Source organism: Mobula birostris, chromosome 1, assembly GCF_030028105.1.
Source record: "Mobula birostris isolate sMobBir1 chromosome 1, sMobBir1.hap1, whole genome shotgun sequence".
NCBI classification, from domain to species: Eukaryota; Metazoa; Chordata; class Chondrichthyes; order Myliobatiformes; family Myliobatidae; genus Mobula; species Mobula birostris.
The window spans coordinates 188,039,711-188,058,883 of NC_092370.1; the positions used below are offsets into that span (position 1 = coordinate 188,039,711).

General features: G+C 40.1%; 1 protein-coding gene across 1 annotated transcript in view; it reads left to right on the forward strand.

Annotated features, from left to right (window-relative positions):
• The first annotated feature begins 2,646 nt into the window (after positions 1-2,646).
• The window catches only part of sec23a (Sec23 homolog A, coat complex II component), a 61,915-nt gene continuing 45,388 nt past the window's right edge, over positions 2,647-19,173 (forward strand). Inside the window, exon 1 of the mRNA XM_072267538.1 lies at positions 2,647-2,989. The gene's annotated coding sequence lies outside the window, so the exon portion shown is untranslated. The remainder of the gene's footprint in view (positions 2,990-19,173) is intronic.

The window sequence follows — 19,173 nt, forward strand, 5'->3', positions numbered from 1 at the left end:
TTTTCAAGTATGTTTCTCACTTTATGCTGTAAAATACAAATAAAACAATCGTAAAATTAGAATTACATTAATTTACTTAATTGTTTGCACAGATAAGCAAACAATGTATAATTTGTAAATGCAGTGCTTTGTTCAAAATGAAATGAAGATTTTCATAAATGAATTGCTTCTTACAAATATTATGTTGTCTTTATTTTAGTGTCATTATGAAATTCGTATGCCTAAACATGCTTAATATAAATGTTGATGGTTTGAAAACCATAATTCTATTGACAAGTACCTGGCTAGGCTGGGAGGTATAGAGAAGAAGTAAAAAAGACAACAAAGAGGTTTGGCATTCTCATGGAGGACAAGAAAGTTGCAGGAATTTTTTTTCCATTGTTGGTGAAATAATTTAATTCTGCTAATAGATTAAGAATTGGTTCTGCCTATGTAGGAAGAAAAATATGGATGACACAGTTGCAATAAATGGAGTGAGAAAAATCAATAGCAGAAGGGGGAAATGTGGCCCTTTTAACTAAATAACAACATTCCTTCTGGAGCACCTTTTAACATAAAATATTATCAACTACATCATTAAGTAAACTACATCCTGCAAGAATACAAATCTCAGGGTTGTATATGGTTGTATATTGTTAATAAATTTACCTTGAACTTTGAGTAAAAAAGAGAGGCATAAGAAAATCATAAGATTTGAGGCAAAGTTATAAAAGTATATTGGAGAGGCTGAGATTTTGATTTAGACTTGGGGCTTAAATAGCATGGCCTCCTTTACTTAACAATGCCAATGCCAAAAACATCAGAATTAGAGGAACAGATTTGTTGTTAAATTATAGGGCTTAACGGAATTTGAAGAGAAAGAGAGCTGAGGCTGTAAAAGTATTTAACATTGAGATAGTGATAGGGAGCCCACTGAAGCTCAGCAATGGTAGGGGGATAATGGGTGAAAAGAAAGTGGTTTGAGTTACAATATAGACAGCAAAGATTTAAAATTAAATCCAGCAACACACATCAAAGTTGCTGGTGAACGCAGCAGGTCAGGCAGCATCTCTAGGAAGAGGTACAGTTGACATTTCAGGTCCTGATGAAGGGTCTCGGCCTGAAACATCGACTATACCTCTTCCTAGAGATGCTGCCTGGCCTGCTGATTTCACCAGCAACTTAGATGTGTGTTGCTTGAATTTCCAGCATCTGCAGAATTCCTGTTGTTTGCGTTTTTAAAATTAAATCCAGGTTGGGTGAACTTTTCATTGATCTTGTTCCTGTGTAGTGATTTCCATCGCTATATATTTTCAGAATTCAAGTGTGGGATGAGTAATTATTGGATTCTTTTAACTCTTTGTTGACTCTTGGTCCACAAGGAGTCCGGGATTTAAAAACCATGGAAAGTTGCTTTTTTTTCAAATCTAGCATTACTGTGTTAATCAGCACTATTGTTTGCCTGCATAAATGACTTTACTTAAGTAACTTTATTCAAAGCACATTGGTTATTCTGGTAGAAAGCAGTAGCTATGTAAATAGATTTGATCTTTTATCAGTTTTTCAATGCTAGTAAGTCATGAAAACAATCAGCTGATACTGCTTTTATTTGTATTTCTTTAGAGTTTAGTTTCAGATACAGTATACACTTCTCAAAAAGGGGTTTATTCGTCCTCCTGTGTTTCTTTTCCTTACCCCCTGAGACACTGAGGTTATTTATGGTACCACCTTGCTATCCTAGTTGAGGTCTAATTACATGTTGGGGTTCTAGAATATGTAATTATCCATAACATTGACGTTTATAAACTAATGCCAAACAGCAATTCTTAGTTATATTTTGTGTATAACACCACTATGTAATTGAAAGTCTGATCCAACTGAAACTATTATAATGATATAAGGTACCCTTAATTTTTCAAAAACATTGACAAATATTGTATCAGCATTAAATGTACATGACAAAATGAGAAGGGTATGGAACTGGTCATTAAAAATAAGAAATCCCAGTATATTATTTACTTAACCACCTTTTAATTGGGAGGAAGAATCTACCTAGGATTTTTTTCGGTTTAAAATAGTTTTATATTCACACTTGCTGATATCAGCCATGTAATTGTTTGATTTCCAAAATAGGTAGTTATGTTTTTAATTATATCTTGTTGATATAAATTGCTCAACTGTACATTTCCCTTGTTAGTTACGGGCGAGGGTCGGGCGGGGGGGTGAGGGGTTGGAATGTAAAGCAAAGGCTTTGGCTTACTCTTTAATTTTTTACATTCATCATCTTTGAATTATCTAAGCAAGGATGATTTAATTACGTGGACACTGCGATTTAGCTCTTTGTTTTGTTTTATTTTAAGACTACTGTGACCTTTAGGCATCGACATGGATAACACAATGACTTAGGTAGGGAGGTTCTGTTTACCTTGAAATAGGGTCCTGAAGTGTCTCGGCCCGTAACGTCCACTGTTTGTTCCTGAGTTCCTTCAGCAATTTGTGTATGTTGTTTTGGATTTCCAGCATCTGCAGATTTTTTTGTGTTTATCTTTTTATTTTTTATTAGGACTTCTGGTTGTTTATGTTGAGCTTTTATTTTGATGCGCCACAAGATTGTATAGTACCGCCCCAAGAGGGGAACTTTGATCATGGAGAGGCGGATGCCCCTTTTGGTCCGGGGAACGACTTGGAAGCCCCACGGTTTGGGGTCGCCGTATTCAGCCAGGACGTTGAAGATAAAGGACACCTCCCGGGAGGCTGGCAGTGCCCTCGTTAACGTTCAGCTGAACTTCAAGGGTGTGCGAAGTTTATACTCAAGCTTTTTCGGGAGAGAGTAGACCTCCCTTTCTGCAGGCAGTTGGCGGCAAACACTGCGGTGTTCCTGGGGCGGGACCCGGGAGCGGCCGCCCTCTGTCTCGACGTGGCACAGCCTTCCGCCATATTGACAGCGTCAGCGGTGCCGGTTACTGCAGTAACGCCGGCCGAGAGGGCTCCGAGTCGGGAACTGTCGCAGGTAGGGGGCTGCTTTAATTCACGGCAACATTTAATGCGGGCAATGAATGGGGGCAACGGTAGAGCCGCAGACTCGCAGTTGCCGAGCTGTCAGCGGCTTGGAGCTTTTGGGCTGCGTGGTATGCTGGATAACCCAGCCCCAGTCCGGGCTCTGGGGTTGAGTGGAGCCCGGGACAACCTACACCTCACCCGGCTGTAAGGCTGCGTAGAGCCCGGGATAACTAATCCCGAGTTGGGGTTCCGTGGAGTGTGGGAGAATCCTGCACCAGCCTGGGTTGTATGGAATTGCAGGACCACTCAATTTGTGGTATTGACGTGTGCGTTCAGATTCGGTCACACGGAACCTTACACCACCTGTATAGAAATCCGAGTAGGTGAACGCGTGACAGCTCCATGGATTAGGATTCCACTACAGACATTTGAACAACGAAGTGGTCTTGTTATCCGAGATGACGTTTATCCATCCCACTTGCCACATTCATTTCACCTCATCAAAGAAATTAATCAGGCTAATTACTTCATTGCTGGTTGTGGAACTATACCTTCTAGTAAATCTTTGCTGTATGTTGTAAATTCAATTAGTAACTATTTTTAACTAAGTTAATTAACTACGGTTAATTGGGTCCTTCAAGATTGTTTCGTTAGCTTTATTGTTGGAATAAATTGTGGTTTGGGACTGAAAGGTTTGTGGTTTTGCAGCTTCACATGTTTGCTTTAAGTGCCTTGCTTTGCATGTTAGCAAGTTGTTAGTTGTAACGTGTTAGGAGTGAAAATGTACAGTTGTCCCAAGGGAAGCTCACTGAGGTATACTTTAAGTAGCAGATTGTAATCCAATGACGTTTTAAATGTGCTTTCAAAACTTTCAAAATACAGTATCTTGCTCATTCTCTTAATGTAATACATTTATACTATCCCTCCAAAGTGGTGTGGGGTTGTCATTAACTTCAATTTTCTACACTTGGTTATGGCTATACAACTTCCCAAATGCACAGTAACTGCTCTGATGAACCCCAACACCTTTCTCATTTCTTTGCTTATGAATAGTGCCAAATACCTTCCTTATAAATAGTGCCTAATCCAAGCAAATTATGAGAATGAGTAACAGACTTGGAATAATATTAGAAATTTACTTCAAAATTAATTTGCCAGCAAAATAAAGGAGATCAACAAGTTGTGCAGAAGACACCTTTCTAACCCAGAATGCAAGAATAAAGGAGGAATTGTCAGTGTATCTAGTAATAGAACATGAGCTAGGGTAGGTATAAATAGAGAAACCTACAAGTAATCGTGCCAAAAATGTAGGATAATAAATAGAAAAGGTCTCGAATGTGACAAAGGTTGGGAAAATGATTGATTTTGAGGGTGTGAGAATATCATTTGGAGAAAATCAAATGACATAATATTGTTACATGTATGTCAGACAGCAAAGGTAATGAGTCATGAAGTTTTACAGCATAGACACAAGCTCTTTAGCCTAATTCATCCATGTGCCTACCTGAGTTAATCTTATTTGCCTGTATCCCTTTAAGTACAGTGGATTCCAGTTAATTGGAATAAACCGGGGCCAGTACACTTTGGACAACTTAAGTGGCTGACCCAATTAGCTGAAATTTCATGGAAAGGTTAAAAAAAAGTGTAAGAATGACAAGCTAATATTTAACTGAGTAAATAGGTGGAGGATTACAAATACCTGGGGATGCGAACTGGTGGAGGATTACAAATACCTGGGGATACGAATTGACAATAAACTGGACTGGTCAAAGAACACTGCGGCTGTCTACAAGAAGGGTCAGAGCCGTCTCTATTTCCTGAGGAGACTGAGGTCCGTTAACATCTGTCGGACGATGCTGAGGATGTTCTATGAATCTGTGATGGCCAGTGCAATCATGTTTGCTGTTGTGTGCTGGGGCAGCAGGCTGAGGGTAGCAGACACCAAAAGAATCAACAAACTCATTCGTAAGGCCAGTGATGTGGGGATGGAACTGGACTCTCTGATGGTGGTGTCTGAAAAGAAGATGCTGTCCAAGTTGCATGCCATCTGGGACAATGTCTCCCATCCACTACATAATGTACTGGTTGGGCACAGGAGTACATTCAGCCAGAGACTCATTCCACCGAGATGCAACACAGAGCGTCATAGGAAGTCATTCCTGCCTGTGGCCATCAAACTTTACAACTCCTCCCTTGGAGGGTCAGACACCCTGAGCCAATAGGCTGGTCCTGGACTTATTTCATAATTTACTGGCATAATTTACATATTACTATTTAACTATTTATGGTTTTATTACTATTTAATTATTTATGGTGCAACTGTAACGAAAACCAATTTCCCCCGGGATCAATAAAGTATGACTATGACTAAAAAATATGACTTAAATAAAATACAAAATAAATTAGAACACTACCAATATTACTACAGTAAAACTATGTATTAGTTCCTAATAATTATTGACAGAGAAATTCATCTAGTGTACGCTGCATGTTCTTTTGATTGACAAAATGAACAAAATCAGTGCAGACACCTAGTGCAGATAATAGACTACCTTCATACAATGATTGCAACCTCAAAATCTTCACTTTCATGGTAATCTTTCATTTTCATAGTTCCTAACTTGTTAAAGTAGTGAAGTCATTTTATTTTCATTCCTGGCTGTTTCTGGTATCTTCAGGCCTGAATGGTTGAAACTGCTGTAAGGAAAACTCTGAATTGCCTTACTGCTTTTTCTCACGAACTATCAATAATCACTGCTTTTTGAACACAAGCATACACAACTGATGCTATTTAAAAACTGTTCACTCTAAGCATGGTGTAGTGTCTAACGGCTACACAAGTGCACATGACTGACGCTAGTGAGAAACTTCAGTGACAGTCTCCTGTCCAATAATGTGGCATAGTGTCCCAAATAAACAATGGGAATCCCATCTATTTTCACAATTAAGTTTTGTTCTTTAAGAGTGGTCATTGATGCCTTCTTTTATTTCCTTAGTTATCCGAGGCTGGCTCTCTCCATCCTTACTGTCCTAGCTTTTAACTGGAATATACTTTTGTTGAGCATGGTGAAAAACTTTTTCAAAAGTATTCCACTGTTCCACCATACAGTCTGTGTTGCCAGTCTGTGCTGGCCAACTTCTTCCTCATCTCATTGTAGACTTCCTTGTGTAGGCATTATATACTGGTTTTATATCAAACTGTTGAACCATCCATTTTTATGAGAAGTTCAGACTTACTGTGATCACTCTTTACAAGAGGATCTGTAACTACAAGATCATTACTTTTACCTGTATCATTGCACAGGGCCAGATAGCATTTTTCCTTGTGTAGGTTCATTAGCAGTTGTTCAAGAAAGCTAACATGGATACATCCTATGAAGTCCTCATGACTGCTTTGAACGATTTCACCCAATCTACGTGTAACTTAAAATCCCCCATGACAAATGTTGTTCCATTCCTACATAAATCAGGTTATTTCTTACCTTATTGCCCAGGCCACTGTGTCATTATTCAGTGACCTATAGACTCTTACATGCATCAGATTCATTGGGTTATGTCTTGTTTTATTGGCCATGCCACTATAATGTTATTATTCAGTGACGTATAGGTAACTCCCACTAGTGATTTTTTTCCCTGTACCTAGATGAACTCATTATTCAGCTCCTTAGAGCTTACATTGTCAATATAAGGTTGGTTTGCAAGTGCAGAAGGTTATGAAGGAGCCAAATGGATTATTATAGAAACATAAACATTAGGAAAGGGATACATAAGGTAGAGGCAGTAAAGATTTTGCTACTGGTTGGTAAGACTAGTAATAATGGATATAGTCTCAAGTTTTGGGGGAATAAAATTTGGACAGAGATGAGAAACTGCTTTTCCTAGAGAGCAGTGAATAGTGGAATTTTTTCGGGCCAGAGATGCAACAGAAGCTACCTCATTAAATATATTTTAAGACGCAGTTAAATAGATTTTTGCATAGCAGGGGAATTTGGGGTTATGATGAAAATGCAGGTAGGTGGAGCTGAGACCAGTGCTGGATCAGCCATGATTTTATTCAATATCACAGCAGGCTCATCAGGCCAAATGGCCTACTGGTCTACTCCTATTTCTATTTCTTATGTTCTAACTACGGATACCTTGCATTTATTTCTTTATTTGCAGACTTTGTGAAATTAGGAGGGATAGAAAATGTGGATTTTTTAGTAATGTGGACAACAGATGTATAATTTGTAAATAAATTTGACTACAGTTAATTGTGAAAGTTAATTTAGTTTAAAATCAAAATACCCTGAATTCCAAAGCAAAAGAATTTAAATCAGGGTTTGCCAGCCTGGGGTCCTTGGTCCCCTCGGTTAGTGGCAGGGGTCATGGCATAAAAGAGGGTGGAAACTTCTGATCCAGACGCAGGTGTTGGACCATAGGTCAGAATGAGTCATACAGAAGACTGGTAAACAAAGCTAAATTTGGCTTTAGTTTGGTTAGTGGGATCTGTGCTGGGAATACTGCTTTTTACTTTATGATGATAGCTTGGAAGTAGATAAGGGCAGGATTTCTATTATGTTGAAAACATTAAGGAGGATAGGAATGCATCTGGAACTGGTTTATTGTTTATTGGTTTATTGTTACAGTGAAAAGCTTTTGTTTGTATGTCGTTTAGATAGATCATTCCATGCATTGAGATTATATCAAGATTCCCATTAATGCAGGGAAGTGAGGATTGATACATTTTGGTAGATAAGGAAAAAAGATAATACAGGTCCACAATCCCTTATCTGAAATTCTGAAATCCCGAAAGCTCCAAAAACCGAAGTTTTTTTTCGCCAGCAGCTGCCAGCACTCAGGTGTGACGTGGCAGCACTAGCAGCGGCCGCCGGACGTCAGTTACACGTGTATTTGCTGGTCGCTGATATTTTGTGTTCACTGTTGACTTTGTCTTTAATTTCACTGTGAAAATGTCAAAAAGAGCTGCAGATACCCCTATGAGTAACAATGAGAAAAAGGGGAGGAAGCAGTTATCATTATCAGTAATGCAGAAAGTGGAGTTATTGCAGAAGCTTGATCGTGGTGTGTCTGTGCGGTGTTTTACTGAAGAATATGGTGTCGGAACTACCACTGTATATGATTTAAAGAAACAGAAAGACAAGTTACTCAAGTTTTATAGTGACGGTGACGTTCTACATTTATTCCAATAAGTCATTTACCATGTGTTTGATTCGGTTCGTTTGAAGCTGTATAGTTTTATGTTTTATTGAATGTTTTTTTCTTGTCATTATTCCCTAAACAATGCAGTATAACAACTATTTACATAGTATTTACTTTGTATTAGGTATTACAAGTAATCTAGAGATGATTTAAAGTATACAGGAGGATGTGCGTATGTCCGGAGCTCGCTGGGTCCTACAGTCCACCCGTACTGAGACAGGTTAAATAAGTGACTTGAGCATGTGTGCTTTTTGGTATCTGCAGGGGGGTCCCGGAACCAATAAGGAGGGATTTTGAAATCTGAAAAATTCTGAATTCCAAAATGCTACTGGCCCCAAGGATTTTGGATAAGTGATTGTGGACATGTATAGACTAAAAGGTTTTTAAAAAAATGAACATGTTTATTTACTTAGTATGCTCATTTAAAAATATATGAAAGTGACAAAGCAGTTTTTACTTAGATAGGATTCCACACCTCAGAAAGGCATTAGAGAAGAAAAGTAGAGAAGTTATGGTGAATTTGGTGTCTGGGTCACAAATGGAGTATCGTATCCATATTTTTGGATGGAAGTGAAGATCATAGAGAAGGTGCAGAAAGATTCAATTGAATGTATCTGTGGATGGGGGACTTCAGCTCCAAGATTAGACTGAAGAAGTTTGAATTGTTCCTCTTGGAAGAAAAGCGATTTGGCAGATGATGAAAATATTGAACTCTCCCACAAAGGCTACTTGAGGCAGATAATGCAAACACATTGAAAGACAACTTAGACTGCCATGTGGGAGAGTGTTAGGGTTATAAGAAAGGATCACAGAAGGGTTGAGTGGAGTTGACTAGTGGCGCAGTAGGGTTGGAATGACCGGCTTGTTTTTGTGCTGTATCTTCCTTGTGAAAACAAATTATAAACATTTCAAGGACAATGTTTGCCAATCAACTAAATGAACATGTGCTAAAGAATAAGGGCTTGTACTGCTATGTTTGATATAAAAACTTATAAAATGTAGGATGAACATTGGCTTATGCTCATCGGTGAATCAACAAAACAGCGGCATGGAAAAAAAATAATACACTTCTTGGCCAGAGCAAGTTTAGAAAAGGAAATTCCCAACGGGTTACAGTTGTTTAATAAGATATTTCCATTTGAAGTCTCAGGTGAGTAGAAATTTCAATTTACTAACAAACATGTTTTTGCAGAACAGAGCTAAGTCTATGTGAAACTGAGACAAAACTTTGGTTGTCTGCCATTTCAGGCTGTCACTGGATTATGAATGGCCGATTCATGGACACCTCTATGTTAGAATAAACTCCTACAATATTATTAAATTCAGAGATAAAACAGACACACATTTGCTTGTTCCTGCGATTGGCAGAAATTGTTAAATCTTTTTCTCCACTTTTAGTTATTCTTTCTAATCAATCTTCGTGTGACTCTGATGTCACTCATTACAATACTGTGGAAGTATGGTTACATCAAATTATTTTTGTGTATTTTCTAACTTGTAGACAAAAATTGAGTTATGAATGTGTGTAAACTTTATTGGGAGGATCATGCCTGAACCACACCCAGGCCTCCCATCCTTGATTTTTGTGGTACCCGTGCAGGAGATCCTCACCCATAAATTACAGCCAGACTTCAGGTGGTAGAATCTGAGTCCCCAGGTCATCCTTGCAGTCCTTTAGTACCACTATGATGGTGAAGACATAAGTAATCAAAATTAAAATAATCACTGTAATAAGTTTATTTAACATACTGTACATATTTTCACTTTATTTTAATTATTTTTGAATATATTAAATAAGTTGGTGATCCCTTTCAAATGTAGCATATGCTATAAGCCCCTGGCTTTTGGTCTCTCAGCTTGAGTTCTCCAATCACCCCTTCAACCTGCTCATCTATTTGAAAAGATCATGGCTGATCTAATATTAGCCTCAAAACCGTTTTGATTCTGACTCCCATACTTCATTCAACTTCCATAATTTTCTGGGGTACTACATTCCAAACAAGTGTCAGCTTCAGACATCAAAGTTGCTGGTGAACACAGCAGGCCAGGCAGCATCTCTAGTTGCTGCTGCGTTCACCAGCAACTTTGATGTGTTTTGCTTGAATTTCCAGCATCTGCAGAATTCCTTGTGTCAGCTTCAGAGTAGGGTTTCAAATGAACAAATCCTTATTCTGAAACTATGCCACCTTGTTTCAGATAATCCATCTGGTTGAAACATCCTTCAAGTAGCCACCCTGTCAATCCCTTTAAGAATCTGATGTATAGGATCATTATTTCTTTTTCTAAACTCTAGTGTGTGTTGATTCAATCTGCTCATCCCTGCTTTGTATGTTAATCTCTTCAGAATCTTCACTTCCTTCAGAGCTCAGTTGTCAATTTTTAAATACGGAGACTAAAGCTATACATTACTGTTGATGTGTAAGGTTCATCAAAACTGCCTATAGATTTATAATTTATGAATCTTGCAATAAAGGCTAACATTTCCTTAGTTCTCCTAATTATTTGTGCTCATGCCTTTTAATTTCTTGTGCTGCACTTGCTTGAGGTGCCCAGAACACTGTAGTCTCATAATTTGCCTTTCACTCTTACTTCCAAAGTGGATAACTTTGCATTTTCCACTATTTACTCCATCTGCCAAATTCTCACCAATTTATTTAACTTATCTGTATTCTTTTGTAGGTTTTTAGTATCCTTCTCACAATTTGGTAACCCCACCTGTCTTTGTATCTTCAGAAAATTTAGCCACATTGCACTGGGTCCCTTCATTCCAAATCATAAGTGTGCATGAAAAATAGTTGAAGATCCATCACTGATCTCTGTGGTACCCCACTAGTTAGCCAGATAGCCAGGATATCAGTGCCAGAAATCTGGTTTAAGATGGCATTGGTCAAGCATAGCGACTTCTTGTCAGTGGCAAACAAAACTACTAACTACTTTATTAGTCACAGTTTTTCTGGTAAACAATCACTGCAATCAATAGGCTGCAATTTCCCTTTCAGAGTTGATCTTTTGAACCACCTTGATGACGTGGCATTTTTGGAGTGTAAACTGAAGTGTTGAAGGGGCGGGTGTGGTGAAGCATGTATGAGCTGAATCAAAGTGGCAGGTCCTGGGCCCAGGAGTGGGGAATGAGCCGATGTTTGGCCGTTGCTGGAGCGGACTTGGAGGAAATTCAATGTGGCAGAACCGCAGTGAGGCGAGGTGGTGGGGCATGGGCCTGAGAGTGAAGAAGGACTCAAGGTTTGATCGATTTAAGAACCAGGCTGAATTTAGGTGGCAAGGCCTGGGTCTGTGTCTGAGAGTGAGTCACAGCCTAAGGTTTGGGCGATTTAAGCACTGAGCCAGTTTGAAAGGGTCAGGGTATTGGGGTCGGAGGTGAGGAATGGACTGGTTCAGCTCACTGCTCCGAAAGGTTTACTCATCTCTGCACTGAACTGAGGCTGTGGCCTGCAAATAACTAGTTACTGGATCAGCTGCAGGGATGATTCACTTCACGGCTGTGGACTGACTTTCGTGAACTTCAGTTGTTTGCTTGCCTTTGTTGATTGCACAATTTGTTTCTTTTCCTGCACGTTGGGTTTTTGACAGTCTTCTGTCTTCTAATGAGCTCTACTGGGTTTCTTTGTTTTGTGGCTGCCTGTAAGGAGATGAATCTCAAGGTTGTATATAGTACATGTACTTTGATAATAAATGTACTTTGAACTTTGAAGTCATGTTCTGAAGGACATGAATGAGATTTGTGAAAGTTGTGTGATCTCACCAAAGGAAGAGGTTGTATTGCAGGTTGCTGCAGATAACTTTGCTGAGCTCCGCTCTGTGGACGGCCATGAAAGAAGACTGATTAGCATGAGTAATGAAATCTTTAGTATGTTGGGAGGCCTACATGGAAGCTTCTAATCAGCATCAAATAAGAATGAGAATGTATTGCATAAACTGCTATGGAACGGCATGCAGGTATGGTGGTAGTAGACAGCTACAATAGTGCATTTGTAGAACCAAACAACATATAGTGCAAATCAGCGGTCCCCAAAGCATGTGCTACCGGGCCGTGAGGAGACGATATGAGTCAGCTGCATCTTTCCTCATTCCCTGTCACGCACTGTTGAACTTGAACATAGGATTGCCAACTGTCCTGTATTTGCCGGGACATCCCGTATATTGGGCTAAATTGGTTTGTCCTGTATTTCCCCTGCTAAGGTAGAGCGTTCCTATGAAACCTTTCGTCCCGAAATGGCGTGAAGTGAAGAAGCAATTACCATTAATTTATATGAGAAAAATTTTTGTGCGTTCCCAGACCCAAAAAATAACCTAACAAATCATACCAAATAACACATAAAACTGAAAATAAATAACACAAACATATAGTAAAAGCAGGAATGATATGATAAATACACAGCCTATATAAAGTGGAAATAATGTATGTACAGTATAGTCGGGAAGATGAAGGGAAAACCGATGTGTGGGGAAAAATCGGCACATACGCGCATGTGCACACAGGTGCCCGCGCAAGGCTTCATGGTCATGGTAGTCTTTCCAGAGGTGAAGTGTCCTGGGATTTGACTGCTACTTTTGTCCCTTATTTGGGAGTGAGAAAGTTGGCAACCTTAACTGTAAAACACATGTTGAGGTGAATTTAACCCTACTTGAACACCTCCCCCACCCCAGGTCGTCCAGTCCGCAAGAATATTGTCAATATTAAACCGGTCCACGGTGCAGAAAAGATTGGGGACCCCTGGTGTAAATAGCCATTATTGCAATTTACATAGCCTCACGTAGTGCAGACATCAGCTGTGTCCAGCAATGGAAATCCAGTTGAGAAAGGTCAGCTTAATTCAAGCAAGTTTAAACTGTTCTCATCATGCACTACAAGGTGCAAAATGGCATGTGGGCTTTCATAGCAATCTATGCTTCAAACAGATTTCAAAAAATAATTTAAGAGTGGTTGTTGTTTACAAAGGACCTTTCTGAGTTGCAGTCAACTGCACTTAGCTCATGGGAAAGACTGCAGTCACAGCAAAATCCTAACGTATCACCATCTATGGATCTCTGACAAAAGAATATGAAATGTAGTTAACTTTTGAATAGGTGTCATCCCATGTTCATTATTAGAAATAACTTGTGATATATAGATATCGTCATTTTCACCTTGGAAAGAATCAGGCATGTAGAATTTAATGAGGCAGTGATGTTAATGATCACAGTTCTATGGTTGATAATTGCCTTCAGCAAATGGATAATTTTGCTGAACAACTTCCTTTGGAAGCAGGGTTTTTGTACACATTGTTTCTTACTGGGAAGTGGAGTGACAATTGCAATTTTCCAGTACTCTGCAACCATGACAGAATCTGCTGATTCTTGAAGGATCATTACTAATGCCTCCACAATCCCTTCAGCTACCTCTCAGATCTTCAGATCTTTCAGCTTCCCAAGCACCTTCTCCCTAGTAATAGCAAATACACTCACTTCTGCTATCTGACACTCTCGAACCTCCAAGATACTGCTAGTGTCTTCCACTGAAGGAAAATACTTATTCAGTTCCTCCTTGTTCCCCCATTATTTTCTCTCCAGCATCATTTTCCAGTCATTCGATATATACACTTGCCTCTCTTTTACTCTTTATACATCTCAAAAAAAAGTTTGGTATCTGCTTTGATATTATTTACTAGCTTACATTCATATTTAATCTTTTCCTTCCTTAATATTTTTTTAGTTGCCTTCTGTTGGTTTTTAAAAGCTTCCTAGTAATTTTTTTTTCTCTGTTATATGCCCTCTCTTTTGCTTTTATGTTGGATTTGACTTTCTTTGACAGCCATGGTTGCATCATCCTGCCTTTAGAATACTACTACTACCTTGGGATAAACTCCAGCCATTGCTGCTCTGCCTTCAACCCTGTTCCCTTCCAGTCAACTTTGGCCAGTTCCTCTCTCATGCCTCTTTAATTCCCTTTACTCCACTGTAGTACTGATACATTTGACTTTAACTTCTCCCTCTCAAATTGCAGGGTGAATTCTAACATATTATGATCACTGTCTCTGAAAGGTTCCTTTACCTTAAGCTCCCTCACCAAATCTGGTTCATTACAAACACCCAATCCAGAACAGCTGATCCTCTACTGGGTTCACCCACAAGCTGCTCTAAAAAGCCATCTTGCATGCATTCTACAAATTCTCTCGCTTGGGGTCCAAATTCAGCACTAACCTGATTTTCCCAATCTATGTGCATATTGAAATCCCTATTGTAATTTCTAGCCCACATCCTGGCTACTGTTCGGAGGCCTGTATATAACTCCCATCAGGGTGTTTATGCCCTTGCAGTTCCTTAACTCTCCCCACAAAGATTCCACATCTTCCAATCCTATGTCACCTCTTTCTAAGGATTTGATTTCATTTTGTACCTGAAGAGCCACGCTAGCCTCTCTTCCTACCTGCCTGTCCTTTCAAAACTGTGTGTATCCATAAGACCATAAGATATAGGAGCAGAAGTTGGCCATTTGGCCCATTGAGTCTGCTCCGCCATTCAATCATGGGCTGATCCAATTCTTTCAGTCAGCCCCACTCCCCTGCCTTCTCCTCATATCATCTGATGCCCTGTCTAATCAAGAACCTATCTATCTCTGCCTTAAATGCACCCAATGACTTGGCCTCCACAGCTGCTCATGGCAACAAATTCCACAGATTTACCACCCTCTGACCAAAGTAATTTCTCGGCAACTCTGTTCTAAATGGAAGTCCTTCAATCCTGAAGTTGTGCCCTCTTGTCCTAGGCTCCCCTACCATGGGAAATAACTTTGCCATATTTAATCTGTTCAGGCCTTTTAACATTTGAAATGTTTCTATGAGATTCCCCCTTATTCTCCTGAACTCCAGGGAATACAGCCCAAGCGCTGCCAGATGTTCCTCATATGGTAACCTTTTCATTCCAGGAATCATTCTTGTGTATCTTCTCTGAACCCTCTCCAATGTCTAAAATAAGGAGCCCAAAACTGCACACAATACTTTTAAGTGTGGTCTCATGAGTGCCTTATAGGGCCCCAACATCACATCCCTGCTCTTGTATTATATACCTCTAGAAATGAATGCCAACATTGCATTCATCTTCTGCACCACAGACTCAACCTGGAGGTTAACCTTCAGGGTATCGTGCGCAAGGACTCCCAAGTCCCTTTGCATCTCTGCATTTTGAATTCTCTCCCCATCTAAGTAATAATCTGCCCGTTTATTTCTTGCACCATACACTTTCCAACATAGTATTTCATTAGATGTTAAGCTCCCAACTATAAGCTTCTTTCAACCACAGTTCCGTGATGCCCACAACTTCAGTCTTGTCAATCTCGAATTGCATTACAAGATCATCTACCTTATTCCATATGCTGTGTGCATTCTAATATAATACCTTCAGTCCCGTATTCTTCACCCTTTTCAATTTTACCCTTGCTACACTGCATCTTGTCCCACTGACTTCCAATTTTGCCTTATCATCTGCCTGTCCTTCCTGACAGTCTCACTACACACTGCCTCTGCTTGTAAACCAACTACCCCATTCTCAGCTCTCTCACTCAGTTTCCCATACTCCTGTCAAATTAGTTTAAACCCTCCCCAACTGTTCCAGCAAACCTGCCTGCAAGGATATTGCTCCCCCTTGGGTTCAGGCGTAACCTGTTCCTTTCGTACAGGTTATACCTTCCCCAGAAGAGATCCCAATGATCAAAGAATCTAAATTCCCTGTCACCTGCACCAATTTCTCAACCATCCAGAGATTGCTACCTTGGAGGTCCTGCTTTTCAGCTTTCTACCTAGCTTCCTAAATTCTCTCTTCAGCACCTCCTCCCTTTTCCTACCCATGTCTTTGTTGCCAATATGCACCAAAGCTTCTGGCTGCTTATCCTCCCCCTTTAGAATGCCACGGACCGGATCCAAGAGGTCAACTCCTCTAACTATGGAATCCACTATCACTTCTGCAGCCCGCTTCTCCCACATCCCTTTAGATCCACAGAGCCTGACTCAGTGCCAGAGACTTGGTCACTGTGGTTTCCCCTGGCAGGTTGTTCCTGCCCCTACAGCATCCAACATGTTATACTTATTATTGAGGGGAATCGATATCAAGGTGATCTGCACTGGCTGCCCATTTCCTTTCCCTCTCCTGACAGTCACCCAGATATCTGCCTCCTGCAACTTAGGGTTGACTACCTCCCTGTAGCTCCTATCTATCACCTCCTCAGTTTCCCCGTATGAGCCGAAGGTCATCGAGCTATAGCTCCAGTTCCTTAACATGTTCTCTGAGGAGCTGCAGCTTGGTATACTTGGTGCAGATGTGGTTGCCCTGGAAGCTGGAGGTCTCCCAGAACTCTCACATCACACATGAAGAACACAGCACAGCCCCTGAAGCCATTCTCATTGCTCTCTGTACTAACAGATGAAGAACGAAGAGGAAGTAACTTACCATATACTTGTCTCATGCAAGCCTGTTCTTACAAAAGCCTGATGAGTCAAAGTCTTCCCCTTCTACCACTGATTCACTCATACAATGGCCGCTGTATTCGTCCCTGCCGTAGTTTGATTCGCCCTTGCTAATGAGTCACAATTTGATTGGACTGTCGGAAAAATGCCAAAAGCCCGCGAACACTTTTTAAATCTCACTCATGGACCTGTGAGTTGCCTCCTCTCTTGCTCCAAATTCAATTGGGCCACTGGAAAAATGCCGAAAGCCTGCTAACGCTCCTTATTAGGAGCTTATTAGGAGGAGGAGAAAGATGGTGGCGTGACCCCAGCGCGTGCAGCCTCTCCAGTGATGAATATTTGTTATCTGTCAAGTAGGGTACCATGCAGAATTCTGATGGAGACGGACGTGAGAGTACGGAAGAACATCTGGAAAACTTCTGAAATGCCTGCTTCGCTTCCGCTGCTACTATGTGGTAACCGGAATCTCCAGAGCAGAAGGCCCTGAATCCTCGGCTTTTGCTTGTTTCAGCGGCCAGGGCTAGTTCGAAGGTGCTTGGCAGAGGATGGCGCTCGGGAGGCTGTACGGAGGGACTGGTTGGAGGCTCGGAGTTTTCGGACGGATGGACTCAGTGTTGGCTGTGGTCGTCCAAGGCATCGGCAAGTTGACGGTGCCTTTAGGTTTATGGCAGGGAGTTTCTCCCTTTTGCCGCCTGCTATCGGGGACTTGGGAGTTGATCGACTCGAGAACTTTGAGACATTTTTTACTGTGCCCATGGTTTGTTCTTCATCAAATTATGGTATTGCTTTGCACTGCCGTAACTATATGTTATAATTATGTGGTTCTGTCAGTGTTAGTCTTTGGTTTGTCCTGTTTTCTGTGATAACACTCCGGAGAAACATTGTATCATTTCTTAATGCATGTATGCATTTCTAAATGACAATAAAAGAGGACTGAGTGTTCTCATAATCTAATCTATTAAATCTCATTCACGCACCTGTGAGATGCCACCTCACTCCCGATTCAAACAGCAACTAATCTGTCAGTTATGAATGATCCACAGAATGGTGCTGGTGGGTTTTTCTTTTGCTGTTCTCAGGGGTTGTTTTATGCAACAGCATCACTTTAAGGTATGTCACACCTGAGCTTGGAGAAGCAGCTTGCTTCAGCAGTCTGAAGTTCAGCATCTGAATAACATGACCAATTCAGCAAAGTTGATGTTAGATGATCATTGTTTTGATGATTTTGTTCTCTTGAAGAGAGTGTTTATATTTGTTCACTTGTCTTAAGTGCACAGTACATAAGATCACAAGCTGTGCTCCCTGTAAGATGTACTTTGGCTTGAGGTGATAACTTTGCAGTACGTGTTATGGGATATATGCCAAGTAAACAACTCTTGCGAAGTAACCTGAGTATAATATTTCAGGTTACTCCATTTAGTTACATAGGATTTTTAGAGTGGAGGCAGTTCTTTATAAAATAACCCACATTGCCCTCACTAGCCACTTCAGATCCCAGAAAACTGGAGTGGAAATAAGCCATCTTCGTCCTTGAGGAACTGGTCAAGAAGAATATAGTGTGTTGAGGTGGTGATATTTCTTACAACATATTAATGAATGTCATATTTTATCAGCTGAAGAAACAAAACTTAATTGCATAATCTAAATCTGTGCTATCATAGATATCAAAGTTCACTGAAAGATACTTAACCAGTTTAGAAATTCTGTTTAATGAGGTGCCAAAGATAATACCATGCAGTATTCAGGGTGACATGGGTACATGGCTCCTGTTGTGCTAGCTAAACCGGGATCCATCTGCATGTTGCTGTCATTAAAATGCTAAACATTCTAAAGGATGGCAAATGTCTATTATTCTGAGTGCCATTGTTCTCTCAACTTATTAACAGAAAAAAAAAATTTGAAAATTATTAATCTTTGTGAGAGCTTGGTATGCAATTTCTGGTAGGTCCAGCACAGTTTTCATGTTTGATATGTTAGAAATTTAGCAGTGGTCTATTCTACAGAACAGTTCTAGGAGTGGTCCGTCTTTTCCTGCTTACCGATTCTATTGCCCTCACAATAATCACCTCATTACTATGAGGCAAACCAATTCTACTTCCTATATTTTGAGTAATTTAAGTTGTCACTGAATTTAAAATGATAAAGGCTATCAATCATATTTAGGTGGAATAGATATTTCAATATATGGTAATGTTCCATGTGTTGGCAGAAGAACTATAATTTCAATCTGTTTAGAGTGATTAGATTTCTCTATTTACCTAGTATTAGGAAAGTCCCATGGTAATTTGGCACATTATATATTAAGTGATTATAAAGGTCACTCCACGAGGAAAGTGAGGAATTTGTTTCATATTGCTATTTGTTTTTATTGCTTATAGTTCATGTAAAGCTTACTTAGAACATCGAATATAGAAAAGCACAGAAACAGGCACTTTGGCACATGATGTCTGTTCTGATCATGATGTCAATTAAAAGTCCCACCAGCCTGCACGTGATCCTTATCCTCCCATTCCCTGTATATTCGTGTGTCCGTCTA